Below are 12,483 nucleotides of genomic sequence, written 5' to 3'. Positions count from 1 at the left end.
AGGCAAAGGATGGCTATTTGAAGAATCTCAAATCTCAAATATATTTTGATTTGTTTAACACTTTTTTGGTTACTACATGATTCCATATGTGTTATTTCATAGTTTTGATGTCTTCACTATTATTCTACAATGTAGAAAATAGTACAAATAAAGAAAAACCCTTGAATAAGTAGGTGTTCTAAAACTTTTGACCGGTAGTGTATATATATATATATATATATATATATATATATATATATATATATATATATATATATATATATATATATATATATAAATATACACTTACCTGGTTAAATAAATGCAATTAAATAAAGACAAATAAATAAATAGATTCTCCTGGACAGTGTGATGAATGTTCACCTGTCAGTCAAAGACTGCCTGACCATATTCTGGGGAACTGGGATGAAAAATTATTAGATTAATAGCATTTACCATCTAAGAGCCCTCCACCCGATCTAGACCCTTTTCTCGTGCTACCAAGAGCCTCAGGGTTCCAACTCAAAGACTGCCGATTGTCCTCCTGAATCTGACAGAAGTGGGATCTGTGGGTCCAATACAAGACTTTGTTGAGCAGAGAAAGGAAGCAGATGATAAGAAGAAAACAAACAGGTGGCAAACAGACTTTCCTGTGCTCCCACATAGGCACCAACCACAATGGGGAAGGGGGGTTTGGGGTTTGACGTTTGACCAGCAGGGAGAAGGTAGGGACTCAAGCCCTCCCTGTGTGTTCAGGCAGTCAACTGTTTCAGACTGAACTGAATGTGTGCTGATTTGTTAATGATTCCCTCTCACCCTAACCCTCACCCCTTCTACCTCACCCTCGCCCAAACACTTACAGATGTGATCTCTTAATTTGATCACTGTTGTCGATTAGAATTTTACTGCACAGCAGTAAATGCAAATTGTCGTGTATTCAAGGTTTAAAAAAGATTCTAAAGTTTGTAATTTCCACTTTAAAATTCAAATTTCAACCCCTACAAAAATGTCCATTAATTATAACCCACATAATTCACATTTCCTGTTGCTGCAGGATATTTTCCTGCTGTGAGAAACTGGTCAAATTAAGAGAGTATACCTGTATGGCACAACAAAGGGTTGACAGAGCCATCAGCTACCCCCCTGAGTTAGAGATTTCTACATTTAGATTATAGAGTATATGAGATTTCATAATTTGCAATGCAATTTGAAGGACAATGATATACATACAAAAATATGTATTTTATGCAGATATATTTTCCCACACTGTTTATTTTAGAACACTAAATCTGCCTCTCTGTCTTCAATGAGAGAGCAGCTTTTTTATTAATCTCTACCGGGAAGTCATAGTTAGATTAACATCTCTCTCTTCGGAGAGGGACATCGGGTGTGGCAGGATGTTACTTTTTAACAATTCTTGAAGGGGCTTTTTGGATTTCAAAAAACTTTCACCGCTCACAGTACAAAGCTTGTACATAGACAAGCTGCTGTGTGAACAGTTTGGTCAGAGTGGAATACTTTGAAAACTTTTACCACAAGAAGAGACAATCACTTTCAGGCCTTGGATATTTTCTGTCCAAATATAATCATATTTTTCACCTTGCACTGCTGGAACAGTGCTCTTCTCCAAACTGTATATATGATATAGTTGGTATTTATGGAGATACACTTTTATGGGTGCTTACAACAGTGTCATAATGGGACTGTGCTATAATGTCTTTCCCGATTTCAGTTAGGAGGGCCGAAACAGTCCTGGTAGATGGCTTAGTAGACTCCATAAGCACTCCTGCCAGTGACCCTTAAAAGTACAGCACAAGAGGTTTCAAGTTCTCTCAACGTAACGACACCCTACTTTGACACAGAACTAATATTAACTGACTTGAGTTTATAGTTCGTAAGGCAGGGGAGAAGTGTAAATGCTTTCTAAGAACTTACATTGTTCGGTATTCATAAAGTGTAATTTGCAGACCTAAAACAGCTTTTTCTGTCTTTAGAGGCAGTTCTCAAGGTGTGCAGTTACATTTCCACTCAGTCACTCAGGGAGATAGCTGGGCTCTCTGTCCTACAGAGTCTTCATCAGTTAGCCAAGTCAGACACTGTGCACCGAATAGAAGACCTTAAAACCTTGATCACTGTGTACAGTACATGTTCTTGTGAATGTTGATCACAGAAGTATCAAAGATTTACCCCTGTCTAATATCAATATTATTACAGGACTTTTGAGCCTGAATTGTAGAAGAAATAGGATCTAAAATGTAATGAAATTGAAAGATAGATTTTAATCTTTGAATCCTGTGTTGTTTTTGTCGTGATCTTTTGTTTCTTCATTTCTATAGTTAGCTGTCAATTTTTTTGTCATCAGTTTACTGTCCTCCTTTTTGTCTTGGACAGTTGTAATACAAAACAATGTAAGAATGTTTTTAAGAATATCTCCCTTAAAGTTACTCTTTTGTCATGATCCTTCTGTTTATCATGTTTTCATTCTATTATAAGATTATTATTGAAATCAATATAGATTTGAATAAGATATAATCTAAAATATGTTATTAATATGACACATTTAAGAGTTTTTGTTGTACAATGGGGATACAATATGTGGATTTAAGAATGTAATAAAAGTCTTTTTACAATAAGCTAACCTCTTAAGGATCGGACCCTTTTCTTAAATTTTTTCCTAAAATGACATACCCAAATCTAACTGCCTGTAGCTCAGGACCTGAAGCAAGGATATGCATATTCTTGATACCCTTTGAAAGGAAACACTTTGAAGTTTGTGGAAATGTGAAATTAATGTAAGAGAATACAAACAAAAAAACGTTTTCTATTTTTTTGTTTTGTTCCAACATCTTTGAAATGCAAGAGAAAGGCCACAATATAATATTGCAGTTTAGGCGCAATTTAGCAGCGTGTGTGCAAAGTTTCAGATTGATGCAGTGAAGCATTGCAATGCTGGACTATTTTGTATCAAGTCTGCCCAAATGTGCCGAATTGGTCAATTGATACATTTTCAAGTACATAACTATAGAGAACATACAAAAATGATATGGTAATACAAAATGTAAGTTTACACACTCCCAGGAATGTCATACATGATTGATCATTAGCTTATACACTAACTTTCACACATGTAGATGGTCAGCGGGGTGGGTGTGGAGCCAGAGACAGCAAGGGTTCAAACTGTAGAACCCAGTTCCTACATTTGAATATAAAAATTGATTTTATCAAACAAAACAATGCTATGTTTTATCTCTGGGACCCTCAGGATGACAAATCAGAGCAAGATTACTGAATATAAGTACCTTCAGAGGTGAATGTATCAAACCAGTTGCTGTGATAAGGTTTTTGTTTTTGTGCACGCACCTCAAACAATAGCATGGTATTTTTTCACTGTAATAGCTACTGTAAATTGGACAGTGCAGTTAGATTAACAATAATTTAAGCTTTCTGCTCATATAAGACATGTCTATGTCCTGGAAAGTTTCCTGTTACTTACAACAGTCATGCTAATCACATTAGCGCACCTTAGCGCAACCGTCCCGTATACGGGACACCGATCCCATAGAGGTTAATGCTGTTTGTGTGCTTACTCATGTATTGAAACTTCTTAACCCTTGAAATGTGATTCTTCCACAACAGTTTATTGGTTTTACATATAGGAATATCAATCACATGGAATATAGATAGGTCACTTGTTAAATATTTAACAAGAGATATACAGTTAACATCTGTCGACAACATAGAACAAGCCAAAACGTAGCTTTTTCAATGACAAACTATGATAAATCACAGTGGTGCAAATTGGGAAAGAAAGGTGAAGATACACTACATGACCAAAAGTATGTGGACACCTGCTCATCGAACATTCCAACAAAATCATGGAAATTAATATGGAGTTGGTCCCCTCTTTGCTGCTATAACAGCCTCCACTCTTCTGGGAAGGCTTTCCACAATATGTTGGAACATTGCTGCAGGGACTTGCTTCCATTCAGCCACAAGAGCATTAATGAGGTCGGGCACTGATGTTGGGCGATTATGCCTGGCTCGCAGTCGGCGTTCCAATTTATCCCAAAGGTGTTCAATGGGGTTGAGGTCAGGGCTCTGTGCAGGGGCCTAGCACGAACCATGAAAAACAGCCCCAGACATTATTCCTCCTTCACCAAACTTTACAGTTGACACTATGCATTGGGGCAGGTAGCGTTCTCCTGGCATCCCCCAAACCCAGATCCGTACGTCGGACTGCCAGATGGTAAAGCGTGATTCATCACTCCAGAGAACGCGTTTCCACTGCTCCAGCGTCCAATGGTGGCGAGCTTTACACCACTACAGCCAACGCTTGGCATTGCGCATGGTGTTCTTAGGCTTGTGTGCGGCTGCTCGGCCATGGAAACTCCTTTCATGAAGCTCTCGACGAACAGTTATTGTGCTGATGTTGCTTCCAGAGGCAGTTTGGAACTCGGCAGTGAGTGTTGCAACCGAGGACAGAGTATTATTACGCGTTACGCGCTTCAGCACTCGGCGGTCCTGTTCTGTGAGCTTGTGTGGCCTACCACTTTGCGGCTGAGCCGTTGTTGCTCCTAGACGTTTCCACATCACAATAACAGCACTTACAGGGCTCTCACCTCCCTGTAGGCTGTCTCATAGTTTTTGGTAATCAGGCCTACCACTGTTGTGTCGTCAGCAAACTTGATGATTGAGTTGGAGACGTGCGTGGCCACACAGTCATGGGTGAACAAGGAGTACTGGAGGGGACTGAGCACGCTAGCTAGTGTTGCTACACTGATGCTGTAGTCTTCATGAAATGTACAGTAATCATGATCATGCAAATGCATAAAGCCATACATATAGCATGAGTGTGAAGTGGTTTTCAACTAATTAGACTAGTGGCCAATCCTCAAAAATGGATTTCGTTTTTGAGATACCCCATACCCGAGGTATAACAAAGCACAACCTTGTTTTTACATATCTCTAAGGTCTCCCATATATGAAATGCATAGCTGTATAAACACATGTAGTGTATGTTAGGAATCCAATATGCCCACCATATACACTCAAACACCTTTGTCTGGATATATAAAAAGGCATCCGACTGCTTGGCATGGCAACACCAAGTATTCCAAGTCTTTTAGGATCAATGAGGCAACTGGGAGGCTCCAACGCAAGGAAAGAGAATCCAACCCTGGACTCTGACACCCTCTCCCTAGCTCTACAACTTGCCCCAACAAGGAAAGAGAATCCAACCCTGGACTCTGACACCCTCTCCCTAGCTCTACAACTTGTGGTCAATTATTATTTATTTTTTAATGGAATATTAAAACATACAATCTACCTGCAGTAAAGCCGCTCAACATTTACATTACATTTAGTCATCTAACAGACTCCCATCCAGAGCGACCTACAGGAGCAACCAGGGTCAAGCGCCCCGCCCAAGGGCACGTCGACAGATCTCCCACCAAGACAAAACAAGGACCCGAACCAGCGACCTATCGGGCACCGGCCCATGCTCCCAACTGCCAAACCACCAACCATATGGTATAACTTGTGATAGCCTATACGTATTGGCTACAGCCTCTCATGTCCACACCTATGCTGACATGAGGAAGGCACCAGAAAATGTTCCTGAAGTTTAGTGAGACCTTTAACATTTATATAGGCGAAATGTAATTAATACAGTCATGTTTGACAAATAAAATGTAAGATTGTCACTATTCCGTCGTGGATGTGGTGGAGGAGTCAAGCACAGGAAACAGAGGTTTAGTCCAACAAGACTTTTAATAGTCTCAATAACACGAGAACAAAACCCCGACCTCGAAAACACGAAGTGGCGAGGGAAAATTACGCACACGCGTAAAACACTAAACATGAAAAAATGACACGGAAAACAAACACGTATCATAGACACAGTGGCAACAGAATAACAACACACAAATACCCTAGATCACAACACGGAACTTATAAGACACGTAATCAACTCCCAAACAGACACAGGTGTGACAGACAGACAAAAGCAATCAAACACAGAAACATAGAGCGGTGGCAGCTAGTACTCCGGGGACGGCGAACGCCGAAGCCTGCCCGAACCAGGAGGAGGAGCAGCCTCGGCCGAAACCGTGACAGTACCCCCCCCTTGACGCGCGGCTCCAGCCGCGCGCCGACCCCGGCCTCGGGGACGGCCAGGAGGACGCGGACCCGGGCGCGTGGGATGCCCATGGTGAAACTCAGTCAGGAGGGATGGATCGAGTATGTCCCTCCTGGGCACCCAGCACCGTTCCTCCGGACCGTACCCCTCCCACTCCACGAGATACTGGAGACCACTCCTCCGGCGCCTCGAGTCCAAGATGGTCCGGACCCTGTACGCCGGGACCCCCTCGATGTCCAAAGGGGGCGGAGGGGTCTCTCCTATCTCATCTTCTTGGAGTGGGCCAGCTACCACCGGCCTGAGAAGAGACACATGGAACGAGGGGTTAATATTTTTATACTCAATTGGCAGTTGTAACCTGTAACACACCTCGTTCAATCTTCTCAGGACTTTGAAGGGCCCCACAAACCGCCGACCCAGCTTCCGGCAGGGCAGGCGGAGGGGCAGGTTTCGAGTCGAGAGCCAGACTCGATCTCCCGGTGCGTACACCGGTCCCTCACTGCGGTGGCGATCGGCGCTCGCCTTTTGTTGACGGATGGCACGCTGCAGATGGACATGGGCAGCGTCCCACGTCTCTTCCGAGCGCAGAATCCACTCGTCCACCGCAGGGGCCTCGATCTGGCTCTCGTGCCACGGTGCCAGGACCGGCTGATAACCTAAAACACACTGGAAAGGTGTTAAGTTGGTGGAGGAGTGGCGGAGAGAGTTCTGGGCCATCTCTGCCCAGGGGATGAACCTCGACCACTCCTCCGGCCGGTCCCGGCAATAGGACCTCAAAAACCTACCCACATCCTGGTTGACACGTTCCACCTGCCCATTACTCTCTGGGTGGTACCCCGAGGTAAGGCTTACCGAGACCCCCAACCGTTCCATGAACGCTCCCCAAACTCTGGAAGTGAACTGGGGACCTCGGTCAGACACAATATCCTCGGGGACCCCATAGTGCCGGAACACATGGGTAAATAGGGCCTCAGCGGTTTGTAGGGCAGTAGGGAGACCCGGCATGGGAAGGAGACGACAGGCCTTGGAAAACCGATCCACAACGACCAATATGGTGGTATTCCCCTGGGAGGGGGGTAGGTCAGTTACGAAATCCACCGATAGGTGGGACCACGGTCATTGTGGAACGGGCAGGGGATGTAGCTTACCCCTGGGCAAATGTCTAGGCGCCTTACACTGGGCACACACCGAGCAGGAGGAGACATAAACCCTCACATCCCTAGCTAACGTTGGCCACCAGTATTTCATGCTAAGACAGTGCACGGTCCGGCCAATACCTGGATGTCCAGAGGAGGGTGATGTATGAGCCCAATAAATAAGACGATCACGAATCTCGAGCGGAACGTACGTCCGCCCCACAGGACACTCGGGGGGAGTAGGGTCGGTACGCAGTGCCCGCTCGATTTCCGTATCGACCTCCCATACTACCGGAGCCACCAAACAAGATTCCGGCAATATGGAAGTAGGCTCGTTGGACCTCTCCTCCGTGTCATACCGCCGGGACAGGGCGTCTGCCTTACCATTCTGGGACCCTGGGATGTATGTGATCTTAAAAACAAACCGGGTTAGGAACATATTCCACCTAGCCTGACGAGGGTTCAATCTCCTAGCTGCCCGGATGTACTCCAGGTTACGGTGATCAGTCAGAATGAGGAAAGGGTGTTGAGCCCCCTCAAGCCAATGCCTCCACACCTTTAGGGCTTGGACTACGGCTAACAGCTCCCTGTCCCCAACATCATAGTTGCGCTCCGCCGAGCTGAGCTTCTTCGAGTAGAAAGCACAGGGGCGGAGTTTAGGTGGCGCGCCGGACCGTTGTGACAGGACTGCCCCAATACCGGTCTCGGACGCGTCTACCTCAACCTGGAATGGTAAAGAGGGATCCGGATGCGCCAGCACCGGAGCCGAGGTGAACAGGTTCTTAAGTTTGACAAATGCCCTGTCCGCCTCAGCCGACCACCGCAAACGAACCGGACCCCCCTTTAGCAGGGACGTAATGGGAGCTGCAACCTGTCCAAAACCCCGAATAAACCTCCGGTAGTAATTAGCAAAACCCAAGAACTGCTGCACCTCTTTTACAGTGGTTGGAGTTTGCCAATTACGCACGGCCGATACCCGGTCTACCTCTATCTCCACACCAGACGCGGACAACCGATAACCCAAAAAGGAGACGGACTCCTGGAAGAACAGGCATTTCTCTGCCTTGACATACAAGTCATGCTCCAACAGTCTTCTCAACACTCGGCGCACCTGGGCTACATGCTCGGCTCGAGTAGCAGAGTACACTAGGATGTCGTCGATGTAAACTACTACCCCCTGCCCATGCATGTCCCGGAAAATCTCGTCAACAAAGGATTGGAAGACTGACGGAGCATTCATTAACCCGTATGGCATGACGAGATACTCGTAATGACCCGAAGTGGTGCTAAATGCTGTCTTCCATTCATCCCCCTCCCTAATGCGCACCAGATTGTACGCGCTCCTGAGATCCAACTTTGTGAAGAACCGCGCTCCGCGTAATGATTCCGTCATCGTCGCAATCAGTGGAAGTGGGTAGCTGTATTTAACTGTGATCTGATTGAGACTACGATAATCAATACACGGGCGCAATCCCCTGTCCTTCTTCTTCACAAAGAAGAAACTCGAGGAGACTGGGGAAGTAGAGGACCGTATGTATCCCTGTGCCAAGGACTCGGCTATGTATGTCTCCATAGCCGCTGTCTCCTCTTGAGACAGGGGATACACATGACTCCATGGAAGAGCCGCTCCTGTTTGGAGATTTATCGCACAGTCCCCCTGTCTATGAGGAGGTAGCCGTGTTGCCCTCGATTTGCTAAACACGAGTGCTAAATCCTCATACTCGGGGGGAATGCGCAGTGCGGGCACTTGGTTCGGACTCTCTACCGAGGTCGCCCCTACGGAAACACCTAGACATCTCCCTACACACTGAGCAGACCACTCCATAAGAGCCCTCTGTTGCCACGCTATGGTAGGATCATGGGTGCTTAACCAGGGAAGGCCCAACACCACGGGGTACGCAGGAGAGTCAATCAGATAAAACTGAATGATCTCCTCATGACCCCCCTGCGTCGTCATCGTCAGTGGTGCTGTGACCTCCCTGATCAGGCCCGACCCCAACGGCCGGCTGTCTAATGCGTGGACAGGAAATGGATCGTCTACCGGCCGAAGGGGAATCCCTAACCTACTACAAAATGCCCGATCAATAAAGTTCCCAGCTGCGCCTGAATCTACTAGCGCCTTATGCTGGGAATGAGGTGCCACCTGTGGAAACCTCACAGGAATACTCATGTGACCAACAGAGAGCTCTGGGTGAGTGGGGCGCCTACTCACCTGAAATGACTCCCCAGTGCGTGGCCTGTTGTCACCTCTCCCAGGAGACCCTCCCCAGCACCTGGCCGCAGTGTGTCCTCCACGACCGCAGGTGGTGCAGGGGATGGCCCCCCTCGGGTTCCCTCTCCTCCTCTCTCTAGCGCCAGCACCCCCCAGCTCCATGGGAATCGGCTCGGGGGTGCTGGAGGGTGGACTGGACGACCCCCACTCGGGACGTCCGCGGGTAGCCAGCAGGGTATCCAGACGGATGGAAATGTCCACCAACTGGTCAAACGACAGGTTGGTGTCCCTGCAGGCCAGCTCCCGACGAACGTCCTCTCGTAGACTACACCGGTACTGGTCGATGAGGGCCCTCTCATTCCACCCCGCATCCGCCGCTAGTGTCCGGAACTCCAGTGCGAACTCCTGTGCGCTCCTCTTCCCCTGTCGGAGGTGGAATAGACGCTCTCCCGCCGCTTTCCCCTCAGGGGGATGATCGAAGACAGCCCTGAAGCGGCGGGAGAACTCCGCGTAGGTGATGGTTGCGGCGTCTATTCCCCTCCATTCGGCGTTGGCCCACTCCAACGCCTTGCCGGAGAGACAGGAGATGAGGGCGGAGACGCTCTCGTATCCCGAGGGCGCCGGGTGTATGGTGGCAAGGTAAAGTTCTACCTGCAGGAGGAATCCCTGACACCCGGCTGCAGAACCGTCATATGCCCTCGGGAGTGAGAGCCGAATGCCACTGGGTTCCGGTGCTGAGAGAGGAGGACTGGCCGTTGGTGATGCGATGTTGTAAGGGTCCTTGGCCACCTCATGGTTCACCAATCGGCGCAGAGTGTTGGACACCTCGTCCATGGCGGTCCCGAGTTGCCGGATCATGGCGTCCTGGAAGTTGATCCGGTCCAGCAGGGATTCGGGTGCCGCCGCTGTTCCTGCTGACTCCATGATGGTGTGTTGTTCTGTCACTATTCCGTCGTGGATGTGGTGGAGGAGTCAAGCGCAGGAAACAGAGGTTTAGTCCAACAAGACTTTTAATAGTCTCAATAACACGAGAACAAAACCCCGACCTCGAAAACACGAAGTGGCGAGGGAAAATTACGCACACGCGTAAAACACTAAACATGAAAAAATGACACGGAAAACAAACACGTATCATAGACACAGTGGCAACAGAATAACAACACACAAATACCCTAGATCACAACACGGAACTTATAAGACACGTAATCAACTCCCAAACAAAAGCAATCAAACACAGAAACATAGAGCGGTGGCAGCTAGTACTCCGGGGACGGCGAACGCCGAAGCCTGCCCGAACCAGGAGGAGGAGCAGCCTCGGCCGAAACCGTGACAAAGATAATGTAGGATAGTTAATATTAACATATAGGGGGCATGGTCGTCGATACTGCTGGGAAATTCGAGGCCTTCCCTGAATCCAACATGATCTTCTGCTGGCTCACTGCATTTGTGATGCACATTGGGATGTTCCGGTGCACTCTTATCCTGTTTGGGTTGAGCTGGCACATTGCTTCTTCCAGACAATCATGTCCACCATCCTGGATGTCTGCACTGGAGTTGCTGTATATATGTTGGCTTGGTGACCGTTATGGTGTATGGGGAGGAAGCAACCACACATGACAAACGCATAAGGCAGGTAGGTGTTCACTATAGTGAACCAACACAGCCAGACACTAATTGACAAGAAATGCCATCAACTTATTGGTCCTTCACATGTCATAGGAATTGCACCTCTCCAATGTCAATGCCATCCTAAATCTCCCAGAACTGTCATTGATAGGCCCACTCCACCATCAGTCCTCCATCAAAATGCCGTCTAGAAATTGCTGCTGTGTATTGTCCTCATCTGTACCTATTTTGCTACCAACCATGACTGGTAAGCCCATGTGACACCTGAACTGGACTCGTATGTGAAGAATTAGTTTTCATGCTGGGGTGACTCATGCATTGGTCTGGGAAACTGCAGTAATACCAATATCCCTATAGGGACATATGCCATTTATGGCAAACAAGAAGCACCTTAGGATGGTAAAACTGGCTGTATGTGATCATTTATGGTGGCTAATGATTGACTGTGAGATAGTGGCCTTTGTGCACCATGCTTGACCAGCTCCACCTCCTCTGCAACCCTTTTACTGTCCATCAAAGCCCTGGGATCATCTTCAAATGTGTACGTGTGTGGAGCTGTGTTATGTCCCTCACAACCAACGCTTCTTAGTCATAGTCTATGACCTAGCTACACTCAAATTAACCTAACTAGATATATGAAGAGCCTTATGAAACCATTTTAAAGACAGAATAACACAATACAAATGAACTAGGGCTACTTATATGCAGGCTATGGTGTTTGAGTGTAATCATATTGGCCATCTTGGATTCAGAATAAAATTGGTTCACAGCAACAGTCTTTAAAGGCATGAGTGTTGTTCACAATTCTGAAAAAATACTATAATTTACAAAATTCAAATTTGCAGGTGATTTAACCTCCATCAAATGTTGTTCACCTCCATCAAACGTTATTATGGCAGCCATATTTGATTTAGGACGCCATTTTCGAATTGAGACTAAATATAAAGATAATCTGTGATTGCCCCTTTCACTTAATTGCAAGACTAGGGGCTAAAGATGCAAAATCTTTTAAGGAACCTTGGACCCCATTTTTTTGGTATTTTGATGTCTGAGCACACTTGATTTCCTTAGAGACAATTACAATAGCCACAACGTTTTAAAAAACGTGTAACGGTATGCATTTTTGTCAGGCAGGATCATACAGCACTGAATGAGAGCAAATTTGACTTGGAAATGTGTCTATTGAACAGCTACCAAAAAGGGAAGTTCATCATAAATACAGACAGCTGAATAGTTGTATTCCACATTTAAGCAATATCAGAGATTGCAATATTGGGTTACATGAGTTTATGTGGCGCACTCTACTCCAGTACATTTTTTTGTTTAGTGGGTGTTTTAGAGCATATTACAATAGCCACAACATCAAAAGACGTGATACTGTATGTATTTTTGTT

Source organism: Coregonus lavaretus (assembly GCF_964263955.1).
Source record: "Coregonus lavaretus genome assembly, chromosome: 6".
Lineage (NCBI taxonomy): Eukaryota > Metazoa > Chordata > Actinopteri > Salmoniformes > Salmonidae > Coregonus > Coregonus lavaretus.
Note: the sequence above shows the minus strand (reverse complement) of the source record.